Genomic DNA, 12967 nt, shown 5'->3' on the forward strand with positions numbered 1-12967 from the left:
ATAGAATATGGGAGAGAGTATATGAAGTGAATACTTCAGGCAAGTCTACTTCCCCCCCCCCCCCCCCCCCCCCCCCCATTATTTGCCAGTTTATTTGCTTGTATGTTTGTTTACCTATTAATATTATGTAATTTTTTAGAATTTCTTACAAATTGTAACTGTTCAAAAATTATTAAATAAAACATTTAATAAAGCTGGCCACATTCCTACTATACACATTGTCGTACACACACTAACTGTAAAGAGTGGGAAGATAAGGATTTGTTTTATGCACTTATATATTTCGTTCCGGAAACCAGTCCAACTTTTTGATCTCAATGTTTTGGGTTGCCTACAACATGGTCGCCGTCTTCTGGTCTCGGCAACACACACACGACCTCACAGCGTGAATTTGACGGCTTTATAACCCGCGATCGTCAATCTTATTGAGGTGAGAGTTTAATGTAATGTGTTTATTTTGTGCTGGAAAGGCTGCAGCTAATATATTGACTTGTCGTCTGCTGCAACCTGTTGAGTTATGCAGTAGGTGGCACCGTACTATACTACTGACACTACTGAGCTTACATTCACTGATTCAACTTGAACTTGAACTTGAAGTTTACTATGAGGTAGGCTGTGTAACCTTTACATAGGTCCTATTACTAGACTGTAGCATGCGTGGCGGGCTGTTCTACAATCTAAACGAGGCAGGTAGGGTTGTACATAGAAGTACTGTGGCGCCAGAAATTGTCTATCCTGGTCTTAAAGCTGTTGACTGATGGCGCTGTTACTGCCTCTTCAGGCAAACTGTTCCAGGTGTTCACTACTCGCTGGGAGAAGTAATTGCTTCGTACGTTCAGTCTACAGTGGTCTTTGCCGAGTTTCAGAGAGTGGCCTCTAGTGTCTCTACTGCTGATGGGCTCAAAGTGGGGTCTGTCCGCTTCGTACATGCCGTGCACATACTTGAAGGCATCTATCATGTCGCCCCGCAGGCGACGGTGTTCCAGGCTTGGAAGTTTCAGAGCTTTCAGCCTCTCACAGTAGGGCTCGTCTTTCAGACCTGGAATTAGTTTGGTCGCTCTGCGTTGCACGTTCTCCACTTCAGCACATAGCGTCTTGTGGTGTGGCTGCCACACTGAGTGCCCGTATTCCAGCTTGGGTCGGACCAGACTCTTGTATAGTTGGATGAACATTTCCTCCGTCAGGTAGTCAAAAGTTCTCCTGATGACGCCCACGATCTGGTTGGCCTTTCCAGAGACTATGCTGACGTGTTCTTTGAAGCTCAGTCTGTTGTCGACGTGCACACCCAAGTCTTTCTCCACCTCACTCTCCTGTAGCTCAATGTTGACATCCACCCCTCCCCTCTTCCCCTTCATAAAGTACTTTGCCTCGGACTTCTTGTTGCCGAGCTTCAAGGCGTGGCACTTATCTGGGTGGAAGCGTAGCAGCCAGTTGTCCGACCACTGTTGTAGACTGTCCAGGTCATGCTGTAATGCCTCTGGCCCCCCCCCTCTGTGTCGCAGTGGTGTCTGCTCTGTTTTGGTGCCCAATGCTTTTACTAAGTTAAATCCCATGTTTTTACGTACGATGAACGATTTTTGATCTACTAGTTCGACTTCAGTGATTGCTGATTCTTCAAAATACTTGATGATATTGTTACCCCACTGTGCAACTAAACTGCAATCGCAATATCGAGGTAGAGGCTCTGGTAGAGGTCAGACCACAGGCGAAGGTGTCGTCCACTGGACTACTACTATCACAGAAAGTCTTTCTGTGATAGTAGTAGTCCAGTGGACGACACCTTCGCCTGTGGTCAGACGAGAGCAATATTTGGCAATGCTATGCTCTTCCATGTGGGTGGCTTTGTTGTACTGGGTTGTGCCAAACCGTTGGGGATGATGACAGAATCACTACAACGGCTATGTAGTTATTGCATGTAAGAATCAGATTAATCATTTGGCGAGGTATACGTGTGAGCATTTATTATTTTATAGAAAAAGAGCTATGGTACTGGTAGCTGCAGTGACAACAAGACCTAAAGTGAATTTGCATGAATTTACAGATCTCTATCAACAATTCATATCAAACGAACTCATTAGTCTATCAGACCTATTATACATTTCATTTGACAGATTTCTTTTGCTACAAACATCATAATTGCATCGCTCTCACGCGCAGGCCATATTGTTCTACTGCTTCTTTGGATATGTATCAGGATATGAAAAGTCTTCAATCTGTTTTAAATTGAGAATGAGACAAAAGCAATTAGTTATAACCTTATAGAACAGATATAGTTCTCTTAACCAAAGAATTGGTTTGGATTTGCATACACACTACTGTGCCTTTAAATGTCAGGGATGGAATCAATTTATGGGTCAAAGTGCATTATAATCTACTAGCTCAAATGTGACCCTCCACCACGAACGAGTCACATGTCACCTTTTCATGATTTTCATATTTTTACATTTTCCTAAAGAGTTTTTATATGCTCTATCCAGTGGTGAATTCCGTTTTAGAAAAGAGCAAAAACTGTTTGAGTTATAAGCCTGTGACTAAGGTGACCCTCACACTGTTACCTGCAGACACTCCCCAGACTTATATTAAGCCTAGCGCAGAACTACGCGAGGTGACATGCAACTCATTTTGTGGTGGAGGGTCACAAATGACAAAATTGACGAGCTTGACTTTTCTTCACATCATAACTAATGCATGGCTTACTGAATGCATGGCTAAACCATCACAGATACGGTCAGGCTTTTACACACAGTACAAACACCCTTTCATTTAAACACTCACCGATTGAGAACATCCTGGGTGCCCTCCGTAAAGAGCGAACAATTTTCAAAGAATTTATTTTTGCGTGGTTTATCTTACCCCTGAGCCATCGTGAACCCGTGTGATCCAGTTTCCCTTTTTCACAATGTAGTCGTCAGTTAGTCATTTGAATGCGACTCGATGTGAGCTTATCTACAATAGCACGTTATTATGCACGAAACAAACGGCTGTGGTTCACAAGAACTCTAGCGATGGCTTTTGATTGTTGAGAGGAACGGCGATATATATGCATAAACCGTCGTCTGCTACGACCCTTGCGTGACCCTGCTTCCGGGCTTTTCTTTTTTCAAACTTTCACAACTTCGAATTGTACTGATCTTGTCTTGATGAAAAAAAATTCTTTTATGATTAAAGAATGTTTGTGTAACAAACTGTCAATTTATTATTTAGATTTTAAAAGTTAGGTCTAGCGCAAAAGCGCACCACGGTCCAAAAACATTTTGATAATCATCGATCCACGACTATCGCCAGTTTACATCGATAGAATGAGACCCGAAGGGAAGTAACTCATTTTTGACCTGAGTTCAGGATGGGTCCAAAAAGTGTTCGAGACAATCTGCAAAATTAATTCTTTAAAAATTGCTCGCTCTTTACGTAGGGCACCTAGGATGTTCCCGTTTGGTGAGCGTTCAAATGGAAGGGTGTTTGTACTGTGTGTAAAAGCCTGACAGTATCTAAGATGGTTTACAGGAGGCTTACTGTCCGGGCGTGAGTTTCCGGTATTGAATATTCATAACAGCCGTCCAGCACCAAAACGAGGCGCCATTGTTGTAGAGGAGCAAGTCCACGAAAATAAATTCTTTGAAAATTTCTCACGCTCGACAGAAAGCAGCCAGGATGTTCCCGTTCGGTGAGCGTTCAAATGGAAGTATGCTTGTACTGTATGTAGACGCTCGGGGAGCTCTGTGATGGTTTACGGGAGGCTTACTGTGCCTTTAAGGATGTATCTCAAGGGGTATGAGCTGGGCTAAGAAAAATAATTGAAATGATAAATACCTAGTGACAATAGGTAATTGTAAGGATGACGCAGTCGGATACCAAGAGAGTGAAGGACTGAACCCCCCTAATTTAAGACCTACCATTTTTAAGATCTTGCTTTTTTCAGATTATCTGTTCATAACCTCTGCAAATTTACCTGAATTTTAAAACTCCCTCAATTTTAGGACCTGATTTTCTCAGATTTTTAGAGGTCGTAAAACGGGGGGTTCCACTGTATCTGTCTTATTATTGGCAGTGAAACAGATGATAACCGCTGTGAGACGGCTTTACCTTATTTTTACCTGAGCGGAAATGCCATGAAATTGTGTTAACCTTCACCAGTCCGGGTTATCGACTACACACGGAAGACATCGTGGGGCCGTGCGGACCCATGCTTCTCAAAGATGCACGCTTTTCCTTCTTTGAGAAACATGGGTCCCCATGGCCCCATGATGTTTGTAGTCTAAATTATTACTTCTCGATGAAATTTTAGGACATATGATAAGAGCTTTTTAGGTGCCTGAGGCATTCAGAAAAGCTCATTAAAACAAGAAATTCCTCCGAGGTAGGAAAAACACCCCCGTTGGTCAAAGGGAAATAACCATTCTCACTGCCACCAACTGAGAAGGTTATTTCCCTTTGACCATTAATATGTCCCTCTATAAGTCCTTGTAGAATCTTAATCCACCAATAACTCCCTAACCGTGTGTTTGACTGGTCCCAATTTTTGTAAGGACCGTCTCAGGAATGTATAGAACCTGTTCACCAAGTTTGGTGACGATCGGTCCGTTCATTCTTGAGATCTATTTGCGAACACAAACACACAAACAAACAAACACATCGACCGAATCCTATACACACCCCTATACCGGGGGTGTAAAAAGATGCACCAGCGTAAGGGGGGTGGGGTGTCGTGCTAACCAAACAGACATCAATTGTGGGATTACATTGATTTTCTTGACATCATGCGATCATTTCCTCGCCCCTGCGACATCTCGTGTACTCTGCATGCAATCTTCACGTGTGCAGATGCTTCCTTTCCCCGTTCTATTCCATCTGACGCAAGGGGGGGGGGGGGGGGGGGTGCAGACTCTCTGCAATTGAACTAGCTCCGCATAAACTGAGAGAAACGACGCCTCTATTCTTGTACACAATCATGGATTATATATGTTACGTTTTCTCTGTTCCACAATTTTCATAGTTTGGTTGAGTGAGTCGATCTGGTCCCTGGACTCAGTTGCTCTTAACAGGTTGCGCGCTTTCTTGCGTGCGCATGCGATGCGTGAAACACTGCACTTGAAGACAATGTACAAATAAAGGGGGGGGGGGGGGGGGACAAGACAAAAGAAACAACTTTAAATATATAAACTGAAAAACTGAAAGTTACCAAAGATCGGACACAGTAAGTGAGTGGTGTTACAAGCTGACACTCTCTGTGTTCTTTTAACGGCCACTCAAAATGTTTCACGGCACCCTGCAGAGAGACACAGGAGTATCATTTCGGTCATTATAAATATCGTCCTTTCACTATTGCTCGAACGTGAGAGCAAAGCTCACTATGTTGCTTTCTACCAAACAGTTCGCATACGTCATGTCTACTTTTCACGGCACAACCACGGAATAGCAGGCATGCCCGTATGCCCAGAACAACATATATAGCCCATGCGTGTATTTTGCTTGCAGGTTACTAAGGCAACAAAAAAAAAGGTGTGGTTAAGGTAACATAGCCAAAAAAAATAGGGTAGGAAGGTAGGCAATCACTTTTTTTTTTTTTTACTTTTTTTCTCTAATGTGTACAAATTAAACCAACTTGACAGGGAAATAAGTGTGCGACTCGAGCGCTTTCGCTTTCATTGCGTTTTCTGCACTCGGTGTTTTTGTGGGTTTTTTTGTTTTTTTTGTTTGTTGACAAATGTAATAAAAAGTTATAGGGTCGGCCCCAAAAAATAGGGTAGGTCGGGTTACCGTAACCACACCTTTTTTTTTTTAGGCCTAACAAGAACGAGATTTATATTAGCTCTCCACCAACCCGGAACTCACCGAATTCTTGTATTCAACCGGTTGGTGAACTCAGCTTTGTCGCAGCTGAGCCGGAGTGCCGTTCAATTAAACGATTCCAGATGTGGCTTTATTCAAAGAGGTTTATTATCGCGTTTTTGAAGCTGCTAGTTGAAGAATACCGAAGCGAACGAGAGTTTAATTCTCACTGTAAACAGTTCTTTTTAACACAATTATGTTACAAGTTTTGAACACTTTGTGATATATACTGAAAGGCATAAATTCTGCAAATAGTGCATTGAACGATTTTGCTCTCAAACGAAAATCAGATTGAACCTGTAATTTGTAGTTGACATCTTGAGTGCCGGAGCAAATGTTTCATGCTGTCAGCGTGCGCTTTGCAGTATTGCTGATCCAGCCACAGCTCACTGTGCTAATAAAGACCATGGGCTGAACGGGAGACAATAACGTAAAAAAGATAGTGTATGGCCCTATGAAATGCAACTGGCTGTTTGGCTGTATCAGATATCGCAATCATGCCACGACTTGATGAAGGAGAGAGACTCAGCAAGCGATTGGGATGCTTAGAGCTGGCCAAAGCATTGAACGTGATGAACACTGAACGTTTTCCGAAATCATTGCGCTTAGACTCAGTCACTTTTTTTGAAAAATTGTCATTTCATGATGTTCTATTCAAAATCAATAAAGCGAAGGTTTATAAACACTAAAATGGCCAATAAATAAAATATTCAAACATTGAAAACATTCACCACCGAGTTGATTTTTTTTTTATTTTTTAAAGTTCAGTTTGCGGAATTTATGCCCCTCGGTATAGTACTGACATAGTTCTGAAAAACAGTTGCACACATGCACACAGTGTTCAAATTAACACTTTGGAGCACTATGTGTTTATTATGTTTTGCCTCTTTTGCTAGTATAACTGTGTACTTATTCATAATTAAAGTGTTCAAAACCTCTTACAGAAAAAAATCTTCAAAAATGGAAAATTCTGTTTAGAGTGTAAAAGTGGGTATTGTGGAAAGTGAATGTTGGTCATGTAATGAGTAGATGTTTCAAGAGTTCTGTGGAAATAAATATAATACGCCATTCCGACGTGCTATATGTACCTACGGACTGTTTTCTTCTCTCTTGTTTTCCTCTCCAAGAAATCCTGCAAGGGTGCGTCAGTGGAAATTCTATATTGGTCATGTAACTGATGAGCAGAGTATAAGATGCTTCACTGTAAATATAATAATGCATTTTGACGTGCTATGCGGCCTACGGACAGTTTTCTTCTTCCTCTTCTTCCTCTTCTTCTTCGTCGTCGTTAGTACAGGATAAGTTTCTGTTAGACCAACGTGATGTCAGTCTTCGGAGAGAACAGAGCTGAAGGTGACGCCTTAGTGTATGCCGCGACTGATAACCGAAAAACACCGCACGTGGGTATAATCTGCAACGAAAGGGGATTCCCCGAGTTTTCTGGCGCCCAGAGTTCAAGCAGTCAGGTCAGACAAACCGTACTCACCCCTTCTTACAACTGAGCTGCAGATTTTCACTCGGTTTGAGTAGGCCTACTTTTTTTCCACTGCAGCTGAAGACGGAGCGATAAACGTAGCATGCACTGGTCGTAGATGTTTCAGTTCTCGGGGATTTCTTGGAAACCGGTGTTGGTGACTCAGTGTATGTTTAAAACATGTCGGTGCTGTCAGGTATGCCAGTAATATATATAGGGTCTCTTTAAATAAATAGAAACCAAGTCATATAAATACAGAACCTGTTCACAAGCACGCACGCTCAACCAAACGCGCTCACACGCACACACACACACACACACACACACACACATGCGCACGCACACACACGCACACACACACACACACACACACACACACACACGTGACAAGTCATACACACACACTGTGTCACGCGGAGTCTCTCAGTTTCTCTCAGTTTCTCTCTCTCTCTCTCTCTCTCTCTCTCTCTCTCTCTCTCTCTCTCTCTCTCTCTCTCTCTCTCTCTCTCTCTCTCTCTCTCCCAGGTATCCAGCCCCATTCCGCCTTCTGGGTATAGAACAGCTTTGCTTTAAGCCCTTCAGCATAAAGTGTAAATGTATGACAAGAACGTATTTCCTTAAAATTACAATGCAAAGGTACGAGTTATCCTGCACGATATGTGAACATGCATGCAATAACAACTGTATAAAGAAAAGAAAATAAATCAGAAGGAGAAAAGCCCCATAAATGGGCCAGATTACACTCTGATATAATTATCGTCCTGATGTAAGCTTGATTTAAGCGTACAGTCACGCCGCTGCCAGCATGACAGGCTTGTGTCCTTTTGCACCGAACGCAGGCAAGATGAGTTATTGATGTTCCCTTTGATATGATCAGCTGTCAGATCGGTTTCGTACTAAACTTAGCACACGAAAACACCTTACACTAATATTTCGTACCCCAACTGGGGGGTGTGTCTGTGCATATATGACCATATATTTATTACTCCAATATTCTGCACTTGTTCAATTTGTCAAACTTCTCTGTCATTTTCCGCTCGCTTTTGGGGCTTACCTCTCAAAACGTTCACTAACACAAATCGTGAAATCGGAATATCTGACGATATCTTATGTTTAACTATTTGGCCTGTTTGAAGTACAAGTGCATGTACAAGACTTGGTGTTTTGCAGCTTATGATGTGTGTGTCTGTCTGTCTGTGTTTCGGTTGGGCGTGCCACACTTTTATACCTTGACCAGTAATGCCAGCTTCGCGAAATTTCGTCTACACTTTCTTTCACGCTCAGTGACGAACAAGCTAGGCCTATGTTTACCACTCTATCTCACGCCGTGGATGGTGGCACGCCTATTTTTTTCCACCGCAGGAACAACACCCAATTCGTTCCCCCGCAAGACGAACAACATGGTAGGTGACTCCAAATTAATGCCTTAAAATAGTAGATAACCAGACTTTCTAGTATTGAAGTTTATATCATACTGTTCGGTACTTTATTTTGCATTGGATCAGCTAGTTGTCTTACCATTTACACTCTCGTGTACTACATAAGAGAAGAAATGTCATCAAGACAAGTCAGAAATACTGTCTCCCACGTTAAAAATGTTGAAATAACACAAAGCACGGTCAACAGAAGGGCTTAAATCTTTTTGCTGGTCAAAGTCAAACTACTTGTGGATACTGCTCTTCATTTTTAAGTTTAAGCTTACCTTAGTTTAGACTCACGATCGGTTCAAAGATCAACAGTGAAATTTGACGGGGTAAGATCCCCCGCAGCTTATCTGGTGTCTGCGGGGGACCTTACCCACTGAGAATCGAGTACCGCAAAATAACGCTAGATTAGAGCAGCTTATCCACGATGCTGGTGCCCAAAAACGCGCATACAAGGCTGCAAGGTATCGAAGATTAAACTGTGAGTATTAAAATAGTGCTTTAAATGGTAGTTCTAGGTTAATTTGTACGAAATTGAGACCTCTCTGTATAATTTTCACGGACTTCGGCAGAAAATCGAACGCCACTGTTCACGAGTACAGTACAAGACATAAGTTACATATCATACATATAGCCTAGGCAATTCTGCTTCAGAATATCTATACTTAATAATGCGATTTGCCACAACGTACCTTCACAGGGCAATTCCTTTGCGAGATAACAATTTTGCTTCCGCGTGCGGGGGAACAAATTGGGTGTTGTTCCTGCGGTGGAAAAAACTAGGCGTGCCACCATCCACGGCGTGTATCTTCTGGAGAAAAAAACTGCGCACTGTCATTGCTAAAAAAAAAATTCGCGCTCTTGTCAGAAATTTGGGTCAGGCAGTGTACATACAAAGTATCCTTCGTCTCTCCACTTAGTATTGCGGCTGTATTAGCAGTTGACTCGATCTGAGTGCTCATGCATGTGAAGTGTCGAACAAAAGTTCTTTCCGTTTTAGAATCGGCATTGAAATTGAATGTTGAGTGTTAAAACGACGGTGTCTGGTTGCGAATGTGCGTGTGGATGTGAAAACCGCGGCCTCTGAGTGCCTTTGTGCTTTTTGACGAAACGAAAGTTTTTGATCCTCTGTGTGGTATATAATAATTTACTATCATGACACACGGTGACCGAGTTAGCATGTGTAGTGCTGCGCTGACGAAGCGGCCCAGACATCCGTTTTGTGTTGCACTGTTTTGACGTAACTTGTGTGTGTGAGAGAGAACAGTCTCTGCATGTCTCAGTAATTCACAGTGGATCAGGTGCGTGCGAACTGAAAACCTCGATGGATGTTGAAAGACAGAAACAGATTCTTGTCAACCCAGACTCTGACTGATATTTTTCGGCATTCCGAATGCTCGCCTGTTAAAGGAAGGATCAATCAGCAGATGTGAAAATTGTAAGTTACAGTTCTTGTGTCGTATGAGCGTGGACTGAGATATATGTATCGGTGTTGAATATATTCAGTTGTACAGTATATGAATGTATCTCAGTATTCACAACTCGTTCTTGTCAGATTCAGATTATAATATGAATTGTCCGATTTTTTTAATTATGATATTTGAAAACTGAATGAAACACGGACGCACGCACGCACACACACACACACACACACACACACACACACTCTCTCTCTGTATGCACTGTATCGTCCCAATAGTGTCTTGCTCGCACTCTGTACGCACGCACGTCCACACACACCCGCGCGCACGCACGCACGCATTTACGCACAAACACACACACACACACACACACAATCTGTATGCACTGTGTGGCTGTTATCATCACCAGGGTAACTTTTACTTTTAATTGCTCATTGTGTTCAGGGTAATTAGTCACACAGTGTGTTTCCGTTGTCGTGCACTCGGGTCTGCTTGTGACTGACATTGACTGTCAGCACGTAGACCTGTCGAGTGTCGTCTGCCACTGGCAGCCTCACTTATTCTAAGTCGTTAGTGCAGATTTTGTTGATGATGATGTTGTTGTTGTTGTTGTGTGTTTTGTGTGAGTGTGTATGAGGTTTGGGAGTGTTCCAAATCCAAACCATATTTAAAAATATCGTGCCTACTGGAATATTTTTTTTTTTTTTTTTTTTTTTTGGGGGGGGGGGGGGGGGGGGTATTAGTCACTTCGACCAGTCGTCTGCATTCCTCACTTATCATCTAAGTCGTTACTGCAGTTTTTGTGTATGATGGTTGTGAATGTTTCACATTCATAACATATTTAGAGGTATGATGCTTTTTACATTTAGTCAAGTTTTGACTAAATGTTTTAACGTAGAGGGGGGAATCGAGACGAGTGTCGTGGTGTATGTGTGTGTGTGTGTGTGTGTGTGTAGAGCGATTCAGAGAAAACTACTGGACCGATCTTCATGAAACTTGACAAGAGAGATCCTGAGTATGGTATCTCGAGACGTTTTTTTCATATTTTTGATAAATGTCTTTGATGACTTAGATGTTTCGCTCTTTACGTAGGGCACCTAGAATGTTCCCGTTTGGTGAGCGTTCAAATGGAAGGGTGTTTGTACTGTGTGTAAAAGCCTGACAGTATCTGTGATGGTTTACGGGAGGCTTACTGTGCTTTTAACCTCAATCATCAGGTTATTACGTAATTTGAAAAAAGCACGGTCACAGGTGTAGAAATTATTATCAAATCACCCTCTTTAAATATTTTTACACTATTTTTGTTTGCAGTTTTGTGAGTTACAACCAAGAAATCATAACAAATCCTTTTCACGATAGAATAGTCAGGTTGGTACTTCACTACTGTACCAAATGTTCATTTTACACAAGAACTGTACGTTACTTTACACCAAACAGCAAGTACAAGGTACTGAATTTACATTTAATGGGCTATGCTCACCTCAGTTAAACAGTATTTCTAACTTGTTTGTTCTAAGCTACCTGTCTCAAGTCAAAATAAAGGGTTAAATTAATGGTTGTGCCTTTTTGGTTGTGTTTACATCTTTACACAGAAGGATGGTGTAAAGTAACATACAGAAGGCTCCCAAGATCTGCAGGTTCATTTGAAGGGTAATTTATCTTTTATTTAGCTCATAAACCCAGAACAGACTGTTATATATATGTGTTGTTTTTAGCATTACTATGTGCTGCATATGGTCTCAGTAAAAAAAAAACAAGGTGATGTATGTTACTTTACACCAAAATGCCCCAACAGTGGTCCTTCTGAGGTAAATGTTGTCATTCAGTGTACTTGTTGAAACAAAGGTTTGGTCTTGCTGGTTGTTCTTAAGCACTGATAAGTTATCTTTTGTCTCTAAAACCAATTCATTGTCGTTTTCAAGTATTCTCAGTATGTATGTATAGTTTAACTACCAGGTGTCTGAGGTATAAGAAAACACACACTTTTGTGTGTTATGGCATTATTTAAAGACTGTGACAAAACTTGTTTGGGCAAGTAGGTAAAATTTCATTTACACCAAACGCATATTTTTAACTTAGAAGGACAATTAAATTACATCAAATACAACTTTTTCACTCAATATTTTTAAAATTACAATCATCCTACCTAATGACCTTCCTCTGCAATGATTTTTAAGTAAGTTTGACCAGAAACATTTTTTTTAAGATAGTTTCCCTTTTTTCATGATTATTTACACCAAATGTAACATACAGACCAGCTAAAAAAGAACGCTCAAAATCCAAAACCTATTTTCAGATCAAACTTTTAATAATCTAACATATGTTTCTCCATCCATTTCTGGACCTATTAAAAATTAGATTGAGATGATACCCTTATCAGTAACTTGGTTATTCAATGCACAATGTACCATGCGTTTCGCAACCGGCACGGTTGGCCTAGTGGTAAGGCGTCCGCCCTGTGATCGGGAGGTCGTGGGTTCGAACCCCGGCCAGGTCATACCTAAGACTTTAAAATTGGCAATCTAGTGGCTGCTCCGCCTGGCGTCTGGAATTATGGGGTTAGTGCTAGGACTGGTTGGTCCGGTGTCAGAATAATGTGACTGGGTGAGACATGAAGCCTGTGCTGCGACTTCTGTCTTGTGTGTGGCGCACGTTATATGTCAAAGCAGCACCGCCCTGATATGGCTCTTCGTGGTCGGCTGGGCGTTAAGCAAACAAACAAACAAAAAAACAAACCATGCGTTTCGCGAAAGCCTTGGGTGCCAAAAAAGGTGCTTTTTTTCTTGAACAAAGTCAATTTTCTCAGCATCCAGGCCAGG

At 41.8% G+C, this 12967-nt stretch overlaps 1 protein-coding gene and 1 long non-coding RNA gene across 3 annotated transcripts in view; both read left to right on the top strand.

Moving 5' to 3' along the window:
- LOC138964809 (uncharacterized) overlaps positions 1-12967 on the top strand; it is a 172502-nt gene that overhangs the window by 25541 nt on the left and 133994 nt on the right. The window lies entirely within an intron of this gene.
- Positions 327-12967, top strand: part of LOC138964786 (uncharacterized) — a 53450-nt gene continuing 40809 nt past the window's right edge. The window contains exon 1 of one of the 2 annotated variants that reach the window (XM_070336832.1): positions 327-430. The gene's annotated coding sequence lies outside the window, so the exon portion shown is untranslated. Of the gene's footprint in view, positions 431-9615; positions 10166-12967 lie in introns of those variants that run through there. The other variant, XM_070336833.1, reaches the window with a different exon arrangement.

The sequence above is a fragment of the Littorina saxatilis genome, linkage group LG4, assembly GCF_037325665.1.
Source record: "Littorina saxatilis isolate snail1 linkage group LG4, US_GU_Lsax_2.0, whole genome shotgun sequence".
Lineage (NCBI taxonomy): Eukaryota > Metazoa > Mollusca > Gastropoda > Littorinimorpha > Littorinidae > Littorina > Littorina saxatilis.